Source organism: Leopardus geoffroyi, chromosome D1, assembly GCF_018350155.1.
Source record: "Leopardus geoffroyi isolate Oge1 chromosome D1, O.geoffroyi_Oge1_pat1.0, whole genome shotgun sequence".
Taxonomy (NCBI): domain Eukaryota; kingdom Metazoa; phylum Chordata; class Mammalia; order Carnivora; family Felidae; genus Leopardus; species Leopardus geoffroyi.
In genome coordinates this window covers 81,125,604-81,140,180 of record NC_059329.1, presented here as the reverse complement: position 1 = coordinate 81,140,180, position 14,577 = coordinate 81,125,604, and the positions used below count along the sequence as shown (strand labels likewise).

Here is a 14,577-nt window from a genome sequence, read left to right as displayed (position 1 = left end):
GGCCCAATCATAAGATAACGACCTGAGCTGAAATCAAGAGTCTCAAGAAGTCTCAACCAACTGAGCCACCCAGGTACCTTGATTAAAATACTAGATTGTGTCCAACTCATCAGGATAGGTGTGTTTCCTCAGTCACCTTTAAACATGGAATAGCTAGGCAGTCCTTCCTGAATAGTTCAGGGCAAGAGCAGTGGTGAATGATTCTGCCCTTTCCTTTTGTTGGCTTTGGCTTGAATAAACTGCTATTCCTGATAAATATAAGCCAGTGGAATTGGGCCCAGCGGTCCTCACCCTTAACAAATCCCCAGCATGACTGGGGGAAAAAAGGCGCCAGTAATTTATTCTTACCGGGCTTTCAGAGCGTGGTCCTCCGCCTCTCTTGGGGTTCAGGAAGTTCCTCGAGTTTTTTGTTCCCACCCAGGCAGGGGAGGCTCATGTCCAGTTAAGTTTCTCCCTCCATTGGGCATGGGTCTGCACGTGAATGGCCAGGACATGCACCAGGCTGGCCAGCTCTTTGAACCATGCGATGTGAACAAATCAATCCCTTTAAGCTAGAATTTGCAACGGCTTTGTGGAAAAGCATCTTGTTGCCTGGTGGGATCCCCTAGCTGCACTCTCACGGAGCAGATCCAGCACCACAGTGCTCCCGTGCTCCAACTTCACACAAATGGCAGCCTGGATCAGATCTATGGTCCTTGGGTCCATGCAGCCCCAGCACAGACCACAGACCACAAACGCGTCAGGCCACAGAGAACAAACGACCGATACACCACCCTCTCACATCTGCCGCCACTCAGCCTGCTTGGCTATCTCCGAAACAATGAGTGGAACAGACCGCTGGCGGGGTGGGGGGTGGGGTGTGAAGAGTGGGGGCAGTGCTGTAGAGGCTCATATCCCGGGGCATGTTGGGAAATGGAGTCCAGATTGCTTGTGGGTAGGCTGAGCTGGCCACGTGACATGCGGAGGGGTCATGGGAACTATAGTTTCTCATCTCCAGATTCAAGAGGGCGTCAGATACTCAGACCAGAGGAGAGCAAAGAAAAAGGTTTTTCCTCGCTTTGGCATTATTCAATCCATGGTAATGCCAATATATTATCTAATCTTACTCCTTTTATTTCAGATATAAGAAAATGGAAAATTTGGTCTGTTTATTGAATATGTAAATAGTGCGTGTTAGACTTCAGTGCCGGAGTCTGAGGATGAAAAACGGATCCGTTTCTTAGGTTTATAGAACTTTGGAGAAGACAGGATGCTAAGAAAACGCATCACCCAGACTTGGGGAACAAAGAAAATTCGCAAGAGGGGTTACAAGGGAACAGTTACGAGCACAGAGCATGAAAATCTCTTTCTCAGCCTCTCTTAGCCAGCTTGAGGCAGCAGCACGTGCAAATGTCGGCAGGAGAGAGAAGTTTGGGAGAGTCATTACCTTCCAGTGTGTTAGGATGTAGTTAGGTATAACTGGATTCCAGAGAGTAGAGATGGTAGTGTTGGGAAGTCTGTCAGTGTACAGCCGTGACGACAAAGAGGCAGGGGGTTGCTCAGGGCTACGCTGGGCCACATCCATTTTGTTAAACAGTTTTGTCTTTATTCTAGGAGCAGTGGGAAGCTAGTGACGATTTTAAGCAGGGATATGAAAGGATTCGATATTTCCAAGACCATAACTCCCTTTTTAATTTATTCATATTTTACTTTGTCTTCTTAAATGTTATTTTACAGATTTCTTCGTATATTCCCAAGTATTTCCCCTAACTTACAATTTTGAAAATGTGAATAGTAGGAAGCAATATCCTTTACCCCTTTAAAAATATAACATTTTAATAGTTGTATATATTTATATACTTACACGTGTATTTATACGTTTTTATATTCATATGTATATTTATGTTACATATTAATATACTTTATTTTTAGAGTAGTTTTTGGTGTACTGAAAAATTGAGCAGAACATACAGAAAACTCCCATATACTCCCTCATCCCGCACCATTACACACTTTGTCCAGTTATTAACCTCTTGCATCAGAGTGCTGCATTTGTTACAATTTCTGTGCATCATACCTTCCATGGTTTTGTATCCACCATTACAGTATCATACAGAATATTTCCACTATCTGAAAAATCCCCTGCCTGCTGTCTGTTCATCATTCCCTTCCCCTAAACCTCTGACAGTTATTTCTTCTTTGGCTATCATTTCTCATACAATGTTGACTACAACAGGTGAGTGGACATCTTGTTGTTTCTGATCATAGAGGAGAAAGCATTCACCATGAAGTATGAAGTTATATTTTATTTTGATACATGCCTCATAACAGGTAGAGGAAACTATCTCTGGTGTTAGCTTTTTGCGAATTTTTATTATAAATGGGTATTGATTTTAGTAAATGTTTTCTATATGTATTAAGGTGATAAAAATCATGTTTTTTTCTCCTTTATTCTGTTAATGTGAATTATACACATTCATTTTTAATTGGTAAATCAACGTTTTGGTTCTGGTAAAACTCACTAGGTCCCAATGTATTATCTATCTATCTATCTATCTATCATCTATTTATCTATCTATCACTGGATTCCGTTTGCTAACCTTTAGTTAAGACTGTTCTCTGTATATTAACGATGAATATCAGCCTTTAGTGTTCTCTTCTTGAAATATCTTGGTCTGGTTTGGGTATCATAATGCTAGCCACATAAGATGAGTTTGGATATGTTCCTTGTTTTTCTAAAAGGTTTAGAGAAGGATTGATAATTCTCCTTTCTTAAATGTCTGATGGATTGGACCAAAGAGGCCATCTGGGCCTGGAATGTTTTCTTTGGAAAGAGTTTAATTACAAACCCAATTTACTGATCTTTTCAGAATAACTGCTTTAATTTTTAATGATTTTTGCCATTTTTTTAAAATCCATTTCCTATATTTTTTTAATTTTCTTCTTTTCACTTCTTTGTTTTCCCCCCAATTTTCTTTGGGTTTAATTTACTCTTGCTTTTCTAGCTTTTTTTAAGAGGTAAAAGCCTGGAGCATTGATTTTGGACCTTTCCTCTTATTTGATAGAAACATTTAATCTATCAATTTCTCTATAAGAACTATGTTAGATGTAGATGTAAATTGTGGGTTATTGTTCTTTCATTTTTATTTAGTTCATAATAGTTTGTAATTTTCCTTATGGAATTCTCTTGGAACTATGAGTTATTTAGAAGTATATTATTTAAAGTTTATAATAATTATTTAACACATAGTGTCCTGTTTCCTGGTTTTTTCATATGGAAGTAAACCTAGCCCATGTTATTTTATCATGCAGAAGCTTTTTGTAATGACTTTCCAATGTCTTAGTATTTGCCATAATTTTATTTGTGTACCATTCCCAACTTTTAAGAAAGAAGCCAGACCATCATTTTTTCAGTCTTTCTTGCAGTTAGAAAAGCAGACACAAAAACCTAGATCCACCCATCAAAGACCCCAGTGTTTGACCTTGATTCAAGAGAAACCAATGTGAAGAACCCAATAAATTGAGAAATCCATTTTTTCTAGTGATGTTGATGACTAAAACATAAAGATTTGGGGGTGAGCAACTGAGGTTTAGGTGTCCATTGCCCAGTTCCAGCAGTGTAGTTTTATTGTTTCTTTAGGTGGATAGCTTATAAACTTAATACTTCATCTCTGAGATTTTGTGATGCTGTCTTATAAATTGTTTTTCTACTTGAACTGAGGTGGCTCCTGTTGTTTTCAAATAGGAACCCTGACTGATGAAGAAGTGATTATTTTTCTAAACAATTTGAAAGGTAGTTAATCAGCTTTTGAGCAGAAATATGTAACTGTTTCTCTGTACTTCAAGCAGACCAGAACAGTGTTGGACACTCAGTGAATGCTGAGTAAATTGATTCACATTCATGGTATTAGAATATACAATCATTCTTGAGATTGTCTTTGAGTATGATAAATATTCTAAGTAATCACAATCTGTATTTTTTTGTGAGGTGTTTTGTCCTCCAAATGTCTTCCATTTTTTTCCTTATTTTATTGTAGTCCAAGTAATTGTGGAAAGATTCTGGCATACTACGAGAATATGTGGAGCATGATTTCTGACAATCCATTTCAAATTGCTGTCATGAAAATTTCTGTGAATTGATACAATTTAGTGCCTAATCTATTACTAATGATGCTACCAATAATATTGTTATTGTAAGAAGGAAATAACAAAAAAACTATTCCTGACAAATGACTCCAAAGCTTATTTTTCCTTCAAATCAACCCCATTACGATGCATATGAATTGTGGGCTAGTTTAACAGTTAGTTCCCAGTTAAAGATTCTTAAGTGTTAATTGCTAGAATATGAAAATCATTGAGGATTTGTTGGCATGACAACAAATCTCAAATTTCAGCATACTTAATCCACAGATTATTATTATTATTATTTTATATTTTTAGTAGTGGTTGGATAGTACTGGAATATATATATATATATATGTATATATATACACACATATATATATATGTATATATAATCATCATAACCATAACCATTTGTTTGCATATTGTATACAGCTCTGCTATGTATACAACAGTAGGCACATAAGTGAAAAATGACTTGCCTTGTGTCTTCTGTTTGGTCTGTTATTTCTGTTTTACAACCCACTCTATGTTGTTCTGTGTCTCAAAAGTATGATCCTTAAGAACTCTAGCTTTTGGATTGCTTCGGTTAGCAAATGGGAGGCACCAGTGGGAGACTAAAGGGTAGAGGGAAGAGAGGTAGAGATCGCTATTCTGCCAACTTTCTCCTCCCTGGTATGAGGTTGGCAGTGGACGAATTCCTCCACTGAAGGCTGCAGCTTTTGTTGATGTTTATACCACTAAAGTTTCTCTCTGAAGACAGCTGTCTTTGTCCCTCTGACTTAAAAGTGGTGCTCTTTCCTAGTTCAGCTTTCTTCAGAGTGCTTAACCCTCCCTTGTAACTTTTACTTAACTCTGTCCCAAAACATTGCAGTCTTTTCCTTGAATTTATTTAATGGCCATTTTTGAGTGGGCAGTCTCTATTCCTGCTGGAAACCTTACTGATACACCCATACACAGATTCCCCATGCCTGAGCCAATGTGAATCAGCATTTTTATTTTGCACTGGACTCCATCAATTATATAGCCAGTCATGAATGTACTATAGGTGGCAGGCAAGGTTTTGAGAAATTAACTGTCTATAGCACCTAGTTGCTATGGTTAATAATGATGATTAAAAGCAAATGAAACATGTGTTGCAGTTTTTAACAAAACTAGAGTATGTACATCAAGAAAAGAACAGGCAGAGAGCTTTCAATGTCCAAATGAGAGCACAAGAGGAAAATTGGATGGCCTATATAGCAATTTTTAATTTTTTTTTTAAACGTTTATTTATTTTTGAGACAGAGAGAGACAGAGCATGAATGGGGGAGGGACAGAGAGAGAGGAAGACAGAATCGGAAGCAGGCTCCAGGCTCTGAGCCATCAGCCCAGAGCCTGATGCGGGGCTCGAACCCACAGACTGAGAGATCGTGACTTGAGCGGAAGTCGGACGCTTAACCGACTGAGCCATCCAGGCGCCCCTATATAGCAATTTTTAAAAGTGCCTTATCGGGGCGCCTGGGTGGCGCAGTCGGTTAAGCGTCCGACTTCAGCCAGGTCACGATCTCGCGGTCCGTGAGTTCGAGCCCCGCGTCGGGCTCTGTGCTGACGGCTCGGAGCCTGGAGCCTGTTTCCGATTCTGTGTCTCCCTCTCTCTCTGCCCCTCCCTTGTTCATGCTCTGTCTCTCTCTGTCCCAAAAATAAATAAACGTTGAAAAAAAAAAATTAAAAAAAAAAAAAAAAAAAAGTGCCTTATCTCTAACAGTATATATGGTTGAAAATCAATCCCAAGGCCAGAATATAAGTTTTTAGATTCAACACCTGTTAAATACTCAGCCTAACACATCCATTACACTAACACAGAAGTAGGCAAACCACTGCCCAAATCTGATGCACCAACAGCTTTTATTAAACATTTTTTTGTTTTGTTTCATTTTGTTTTACTGGAATATAACCATAACCATTTGTTTGCATATTGTCAATTCATGCTTTCGAATGGTGGAATTGAGCAGTTTCAATAGAGAGCACAGACCAGAAAAACCTAAAATATTTAATATATGACTCTTTACAGAAGTTTGCTGACTCCTGCAATAAAGTAATGACACTAGCAAGACAGAGTGAGACTCTGAGGCATGGAATGAGGACATTTGGTTAGGACACACAAGGCTGAGAATTTTGTTTTTTTTGTTTTTTTGTTTTTTTTTAAATTTTTTTTAATGTTTATTTCTGAGACAGAGAGACAGAGAGTGAGTGGGGGAGGGGCAGAGAGAGAGGGGAACACAGAATTCGAAGCAGGCTCCAGGCTCTGAGCTGTCAGCACAGAGCCTGACACGGGGCTCGAACTCACAGACTGCGAGATCATGACCTGAGCTGAAGCCGGACACTCAACCAACTGAGCCACCTAGGCGCCCCAAGGCTGAGAATTTTGAATTCCCAATTCCCCAATTCCTTCTTGGCTAGCAAGGATCTACTCCTACAGTGACCTCTGAGAGCTAGATGCTAGCAGAGCTCAGACCAGAAGTATAAGACCTGAACCAAGATTGTCTTTATTCCAGTCCCCTACAGTCTTAGGTTTAGTGAGTTTGAAGTTTTAGTACCTAAGGAATTACTAAAGGAATAGAGTCATGGTCATGTGGGTTCTTCATATCTGAAAACCAAGAAGCAGATATCGTGGTAACTATACTGGCCAGAATCATTGATATGTTGATTACAGAGCACATACTCCATCTCTGCCTGACAACGAGACCAAGGAAGACTCTGAAATCCAGTATATGCAATATTTGAGGTGATATGTAGCAAATGATAATTCAAACAGATTTTAGTACCTAGGACTTTGTGCTACCATAACATGACTTTGGCTTTGGGACTGAGTGGCGGGTAGAAATCTGAAAAGCCTCAAGGAGAGTGGGGAAGCCTAATGAGCATCAAGGCAAGTAATATTGAAAGCTTAAATGACCTTGTGCTTAAAAGAGAGGAAAATATTATAAAGCTGGAGGAAATGGGATCTTTGTTCTTTAATGGCAGACATTTGGCAACATTTTTGGAGTAACATGGAAAATAGGAAATATCCCTAATGGATCTGGTGATCTAGCTAAAGAGATTACTAGGTAGGATAATTGAAAGTGCTATCTAACTTCCTCCTGCTGTTAATGATAAGATGTGAGAAGAGAAGGATGTGCTAAAGAATGAGCTCTTTTTTTTAAGTTTATTTATTTATTTTGAGAGAGAGAGAGAGAGAATGTGCATGCATATGAGAGGGGGAGGAGGAGAGAGAGAGAGAGAGAGAGAGAGAGAGAGAGAGAGAGAGAGAATCCCAAGCAGAATCTTTGCTGTCAGTGTTGAGCCTGTCACAGAGCTTGAACTCATGAACCCTGAGATCATGACCTGAGCCGAAATCAAGAGTCACACTTAACTGACTGAGCCATCCCAGTGCCCCAGGAATTAACTCTTAAATAAAATGAAAGAAGGACATGCTGAGTACCAGAATTAAAGATTCCCATTCTCAGTATCTCTCAAAAGCAGAAGGGTTTCAGGACAAAAACTGAATCCAAGGCAAAACTATTCTAACTTTTGTGTGTATGTATGTGTGTGTGTGTGTTTTTGTTTTGTTTTGTTTTGTTTTGTACTGTTTTGTACTGTTTTGGTTTTATAGACATCAGAAAGATATTAGGCAATCATTCATAGAAACATTTAGACAGAAAAGTATTCTCTAAAGATGATTTTGCATGCCAATCACATCCACTCTGTTAAATGATAAAGCTTTTAAGAATCGTAAGGATGTTGTCTCATAGCAGCAGCACTGGGAAGCCAATGTAGAGAAGGATGTGTCTTAATAAGATTTGTGGTTGTGACTTTTGTTTAAGCCAGGAGATCCAAATTAGATTGGTAGAATTCTTACAAAATTTTAAAAGGTGCTAGGTGCTGATAGATATTCTGTAAGTTAGTACTAAAAGTACAGAAACCATTAGAAATTAAAGAGGTCTTTGGGCCCTTAATTTAACACATTTAGAAAGCTGAATGAGGAAACTACCTACCAGTAAACACTGGTAATTTCTAATGAAAAAGGAAGGGTGAATCAGAGGACAGAACCAATAGCCAAGGGACTAGAGCCAAAACCCGTGGAGAATCACGCCAGAGTAGGAGGGCACCCTAATGAACAGATTGGCGAGTGGTAGCCAGATATATTTCAGAATATCTATGGAACAGTGACTGCTATGTGAATCCTACTTTCCCCGTTTTTGTTTTTGTTTTTGTTTTATGAAAGGTATTTTGTGCCAGCATCTCCGAGACCTTTCATTATGTTTAATCATACAGAAATAAATTATATTCATTGACCCTACACACTAAGGAAACTGTATGGTTGAAACAAAACAGGAACATCTACTGTTTTATTACCAAGCAGTGCAATTGAGATCTTTCAGTTATCTGAAAATCAGTTTTCTTTCAGGAAATGAATAAAATATTTGGAATTTGAAAGTTCAATAACTGGTTTCCAATATACCCTGTTGTTCCTTTATTAACTTAGTTTTAATTAATTATAATGGGTACTGATCATCAATTTCCCTTGATTTCTGTACAAGTAATTCATAATAAGGAATTATCTGATTTATATATCACACATTCTGCATCTTCTTCCCTTAGGAAATGTTACTACTATTTTTCTCTATAGTGAGATAGAACTGGAAGTGATTTGTATATATATTCATTCCTCTAGTAAATCATTTTTAATTAAAGAAATATTTTACTTCCTTGTCTTTTGAAATGGACTCAAAATCATATCTTTTCTCATATATACATAAGTTCTACCATTTTTTGTAAAAATTTATCTTTGTATATTTTTTATGTAGTCTTCATGGATGAAAGTAATTTAACAAAGGAAATACCCAGGGCTTACAGCCAGAATTTGTTTTTAGCCTTGATTCCATGTGCAAGTTCTTTCAACTGTAAAATGCAAAAGGCATTAGCGTCCTTGCTTACTTCACAGCTTTATTTAAAGTGTGCATAAAATTAGCCATGTGACCATGTTTTGCCATCAGTATTTATTCATAAAGTAACATCTATGTATCATGTGGACTGTTCTATGTAAGTTAGAATGAAATATACCGTAAAATGAAAGAGAATCCTAAAACTTTGATGCCTGTGAAAGTCACTGATGGCAATTACTTCCAATATTATCATTTTATAGATGTGAGACTAGTAACTTTTTAAAAAGTTTTTTTAATGTTTATTATTTTTGACAGAGAGAGAGAAAGAGAGAGAGAGAGAGAGAGAGAGAGACAGAACATGAGTGGGGGAGGGGCAGAGGGAGAGACACACACAGAATCGGAAGCAGGCTCCAGGCTCTGAGCCATCAACAGAGCCAGATGGGGGCTAGAACTCACAGACCATGAGATCATGACCTGAGCTGAAGTCGGACGCTCAACCGGCTGAGCCACCCAGGCGCCCCTAAAGACTAGTAACTTTTTAAAGTTCAAAATGGACTATAATCTATGCCCTCTGATTTAGGACAGCACCTACAAACTTGTCAAGGGAATAAATGCAGCAGATTTTCATTTTAATAACTTTGGTCCTGCTGCAATACCCTGTGATAAATTTTGACAGTCACCTAGCCTTTTCCATTCAGGAAATGAATTAGAAACTCAGGAAGTCTTGAGTTTCAGGTGAAACTAAAACATAACATCACTCCCAATAACAAAGACATTGCTAGATTCCTCGGTGCTGCCTAGGTTTCCAGCCAATGAAGAAAAGAGGCTCAGAGGAGACAAATGCCCCCAGCAGCAAACACAGATGGTGTCAGAAGATGGCAGTACAGGAGCAGAAGCAAAGGCTTTCAGGGGCTTAGATTAGGGGTTGCATACATTCCAGTTCCCCTTATCCTTCAGTGGAAAAGAACTCAATGTGTGGACAATTTGGTTTCTAAAAAATTAATAAATGTACTTTTAAGTAGAATTGGAAACATTATATATTATATGTTTGAAAAAATAGCTGTCCTTGTAGTTGTCATGGGGTATAAATTAGTGTAAAATGTTAACTACCAAGAAGGAATAGTTTAGAAGATATGACAGAAGTTATGTCAGTGATTAATGTATAAACAACAAAAAATGTATAAACAGAAGTAGGCACAGCATGCTATGGGATTGCAGAGAGAGAATATGTTAATAAATACAGGGTCATAGGAAGTTTTTCTGGAGGAAGAGATGTTTGGACTGAGCACCAAAAAATAAAAAGGAGTGAGTCGGGAAACAGAAAAGGTGAAGGGTTTTTCCTGCAAAGAGAACAGCTTGCCTAAAAGACTGGGAGGTAGCAGTCAGGTTTAGATAACACTGGAATTATTATATATGAAGCATAAATATATTCAATAAGCAGGGAACTAATGTTTTTGGAGTACAAAGGAAATATATATTAATTTCTTTAATCTTTACAATTTTTGGTTTAGTACATTCTCATTATTTGTTCTTTACATAAGAGGGATTTGAATCTGAGAAAAGTTAATTATTCTGTCAAAGCTCATATTTTTAAGAGACCATAAAACTACTTTTAACTAAAACTTTCTTCCAGACTCCACATATACTCTTTTCATTGTCCTTTGGTGCTGGAAGAGTTAAATATCAATTTGATCAATCCATGTATACACTGTGCTTCCAAGTATCATGCTATTTCCCATATTAACTAAATTTTTCAGTGGCCAACTATGTGTGCCTATTATGGAAATATGCAGGCTTATTTTCACATTTTTTACCATGTTGTCAAGATACTAAAATAATGTATGTAGTGAACCTAGGTCAAATGAGGCATAATAAAGAGTAGTCTGAATTGTAATTGGATCACATGGAAACTAAAACAAACAAAACCAAAAAGCAAATATGTGATGAATGTATAAATTAATCAATTTACTTTGATAAACCCATATATGACAGGTCTAATGCCTGTTCATAACAGGAATGAAGTTCCACCTAGCTTAGTATACCTTATTTCAACTTCCTCTATTTCTTTTAAAGATGCCTTGCAAAAATGTTTATATATCATTTATATACACATCCTTCAATTTCTTCTTCCTCACAACCTCTCCTTTTCTCTATTATATACTTCTAATTATTTCCAAAATGTTTGGAAAATACGTTACATCAAACAATCGGGATAATGCAATCTAGAGAAAATCCTTCAGAAGAGTTTCTTGAGTTTTCTCACAGGAATGGTAACAGCATTGGAAATATTTCTAAAATAATTATGGTTAAGGACTACAAGTTCATGAATAAACTTTGCAGTGTGGCATCTCTTGTCTCCTAAAGGATTCTTGAGCTACAGTCTCAGTCACCCAAGACTGCTGAAAGAGCAGTCTAATTCCCCATTGTTTTTTTTAATGGAAAACAAATTGTGGTTTGGCATTGTGGTGAATCCAGTGAATTCTACATCTGTTATTAAAAACAAAGGGCTAGAATATTTTATCAGCACAGATAGGTTGAGATTCTATAGCATAAACATCAAGGATATTCAATAGTCATCCAAAAACAAGAGTATCTACGTAATATGAAAGCATCAAGAGTAGCATTGTCCAGCAAGACTGGTTGTAAGAGTAAAGATGGTTGCTTCAGCCATAGGTTTCATCACCTACCCTGGAGGTGAGACTTCTAAGTCTGTCAAAATACTTTCTGCCAGTTGCGAATGTATTGTCTCTCAGGTACAAATCTATAGTTCTATGCCTTGTTTTGTATTATTAGACTCGGACATTGAAAATATCCCTCCTTTGCACGTTGGCTTGGTATTAAGCTTTGTCAGGAAATAACTCTGGAGGAACTGAAAGGCCATAGCAAGAGAAAGGGTCTTTTCATTCCAGTGGATTGTTCTTGGCGTAGCTGCTAAACACAATGGCATTTGGAAGTCCTCGTAACAGCTTATAAAGGCCAGGTGTGGTTTTCCTACACTTGTCAGCAAGTCTCTTTGTCATCTAGCAAGTCTTCCCTGGAAGGATCAGCTCCAGGATGCCTGTACCTTCTAGTAGTCTCGACCACCTAGCTGGTCATTGTTACATACTGGCTCTGGCACACCACACGATGCAGCAAGATAGCCATTTATGTTACTCATGAAATTACTTACATGGCATGTTTTAAATCTTAACGCAAAAGCAAACTCTTCATCATAGAAAAATGGAGAGAAGGATGAAAAATTGTAGGATGAAGTACAAATTCCAAAATATTTACAGTATATTATTTATAAATTCACAGAATTTGTTGAGCACCTTCTAAGTCTGAGACGTTGCACAAATATGCAATTATGGAATAAATATGTACTTAATTTAAAGATGAAGGAAACATGGCCTCTACTCTCAGGCATGGTGGAGAGCAAAGACTTTCATTCCTGGTACTTATAGTTAATGAGTGACTATTTGTGCAATGCACTGTGTGGTACATATATGGAGAAAGAGAGAAGATTCTTGTCTTTAGAACTCCAACTTAATAATAAATAACAAGGAATGTAGATGTTAACCAAATGATGACAAAAGTAGTATGCTTTCCAGAAATTATCATGTGCACAAGGTGGGTCTTTGGTTCATGCTTTACACTAGTGCCTAGTATAATTCCTGCTAAACAGTATCAATTCAATAAGATGTATTTAATGAATACAGGAACAAAACATACTTATGCTATAGCTTTCCTTGAATATTCCACAAAGAACTGAAAATTCCTAATTTCTAGTCTGTCATGACTATTCTTACCTTTGCTTTCATTTATTTTTCTTAATGAGTAGATGCTTTATATTCATAAGGCATATGTCTAAAACGCTAGGGAACTCCCATAATCATAAATGCAGAAATAGGTGCAAAGGTTTGTGAATTTTCTCTAAAGTACAGTTCTACCAAAAGCCACGTGTCTGATGCCATATGCTCAGACTAAAAGTTAATTGTTTTAACCTCCACATGTACTTTATTTCTATCTTTTTGAGAAGTTCTTATGTTATCTCAAGGACTCACATTAAATCTATTTAACAAAATTTTTCTTATTTCAATACATAACATATGGCACATTGTACAAATGATATAGGTCAACCCTGAATTTACCAACTTAATCTTGATTTTATCTGAAGCTTCTTTTTTATAAGAACCAGTACTTTTTTATGTATCTTTTTTTTCTCTTTTCTTCAGATCCAGCATTTGTGGTTAGATTTTAATCTTTCCATTTTGCCATGGCTCTTGATGAAAAAAGAAGAGCTACGTAGAAGGCACTATTATCTGGGGGAGTGTTGGCTTTCTTCAGAAACTGAGTATTTTATGTTATTCAATACTGTGTGTCAGTAAATCACAATGATTAAAATGTACAGTGGATTTTTAGGGAGTTTGAGTGTACTAAAAACCAAGGTACACAATAATAATGCATTTTTTTCTAATTAGATTTTAAGTCTCTTCATAGGGTAGGATTGATATATTCAGAGCACAACTATAAAAATCTGTGATACTGTAGAAGTAGCAATAGACTAGGAGGAAGATGAAGGAGAATGCCATTTCAAACTACCACCCAAGTATTGTGTAGATTAATCACTTAATCTCTCTGTATTTCATTTTCCTCATCTATGGAATGGGTCTAATGAGTCATTTTTTTAATTACTGATTCCCAGTATTTGGCAATGCTTAACACTTAGCTTATAAATTGGAAAGAATATTTAACAGTAGAACAGGTATTAGAGTTGTAGTTATGAATGTAGGCAAACTAAATGATCAAAGTGCTTCTGGTTTCTCTTTTGCCATTGATACTCATCTGTGAAACAGCGTATGAGATGCAGCCTGTGGTCAAGGAACAGAAGAAAGGCAGCTGTATCCTAGGGAAGGAGTTCAAGTCATGTGCTTCTTTCATAAATATTGCTTTAACCTACTCTTATGATTGGCTGGATTCAGGTAAGACAAACACAACTTAATTTTTTAAAAAATTATCCATCTAGTTTTCTAGTGACCTTGAATAATCTTTTAAATTATAAGTCTTTCTTGAGGCAGGTCCTTTAATTTTCCAATAAACATATTGGGTAAATTCCATAATGCTAGGCATATTCTGGACATATAGATGTTGAGTTTGAAAGTTAAAGATATTTACTCTGGTCTCAAAAAGTGGCCAAATAGCCCTAATGAAATAAATAAGAGGAGTTCTTTGTAGAGAACTGATATAAGTTGTTTTCATTATGTACAATGATTAGTTCTGTAGTAGATACAGGAGGCTCCAACAATGAAAGGTTGATGGTAAGAACTCCTCCTTACAGCCTTGCTACTGGTTTACAATGAAATCAAGTCTCAGGTCACATTGTGCTATAACAATAGCACATTAACAATAGGCACAGATCAGTTGTGCTGATTCTATAAGTTTGATGGGCTCTCAGCTCTATTCTTTTAGGTGCCAACTTGTATCTTCCAAGAAAGGTTCACCAGAAGATGATGCAACAATACCTAGTAGCAAGATCAGGCATCCAAGAAACCTCTGTATTAGCAACTGAAAAGGGACTCTTGGGAATCAA

General features: G+C 37.0%; 1 long non-coding RNA gene across 1 annotated transcript; it reads left to right on the top strand.

Moving 5' to 3' along the window:
• The first annotated feature begins 972 nt into the window (after positions 1-972).
• LOC123602598 lies at positions 973-13,963 on the top strand. Its single transcript, XR_006714520.1, has 3 exons — positions 973-1,078; positions 10,391-10,394; positions 13,844-13,963. It is a non-coding gene; the product is annotated as an uncharacterized LOC123602598 (long non-coding RNA).
• The last annotated feature ends 614 nt before the right edge of the window (positions 13,964-14,577 follow it).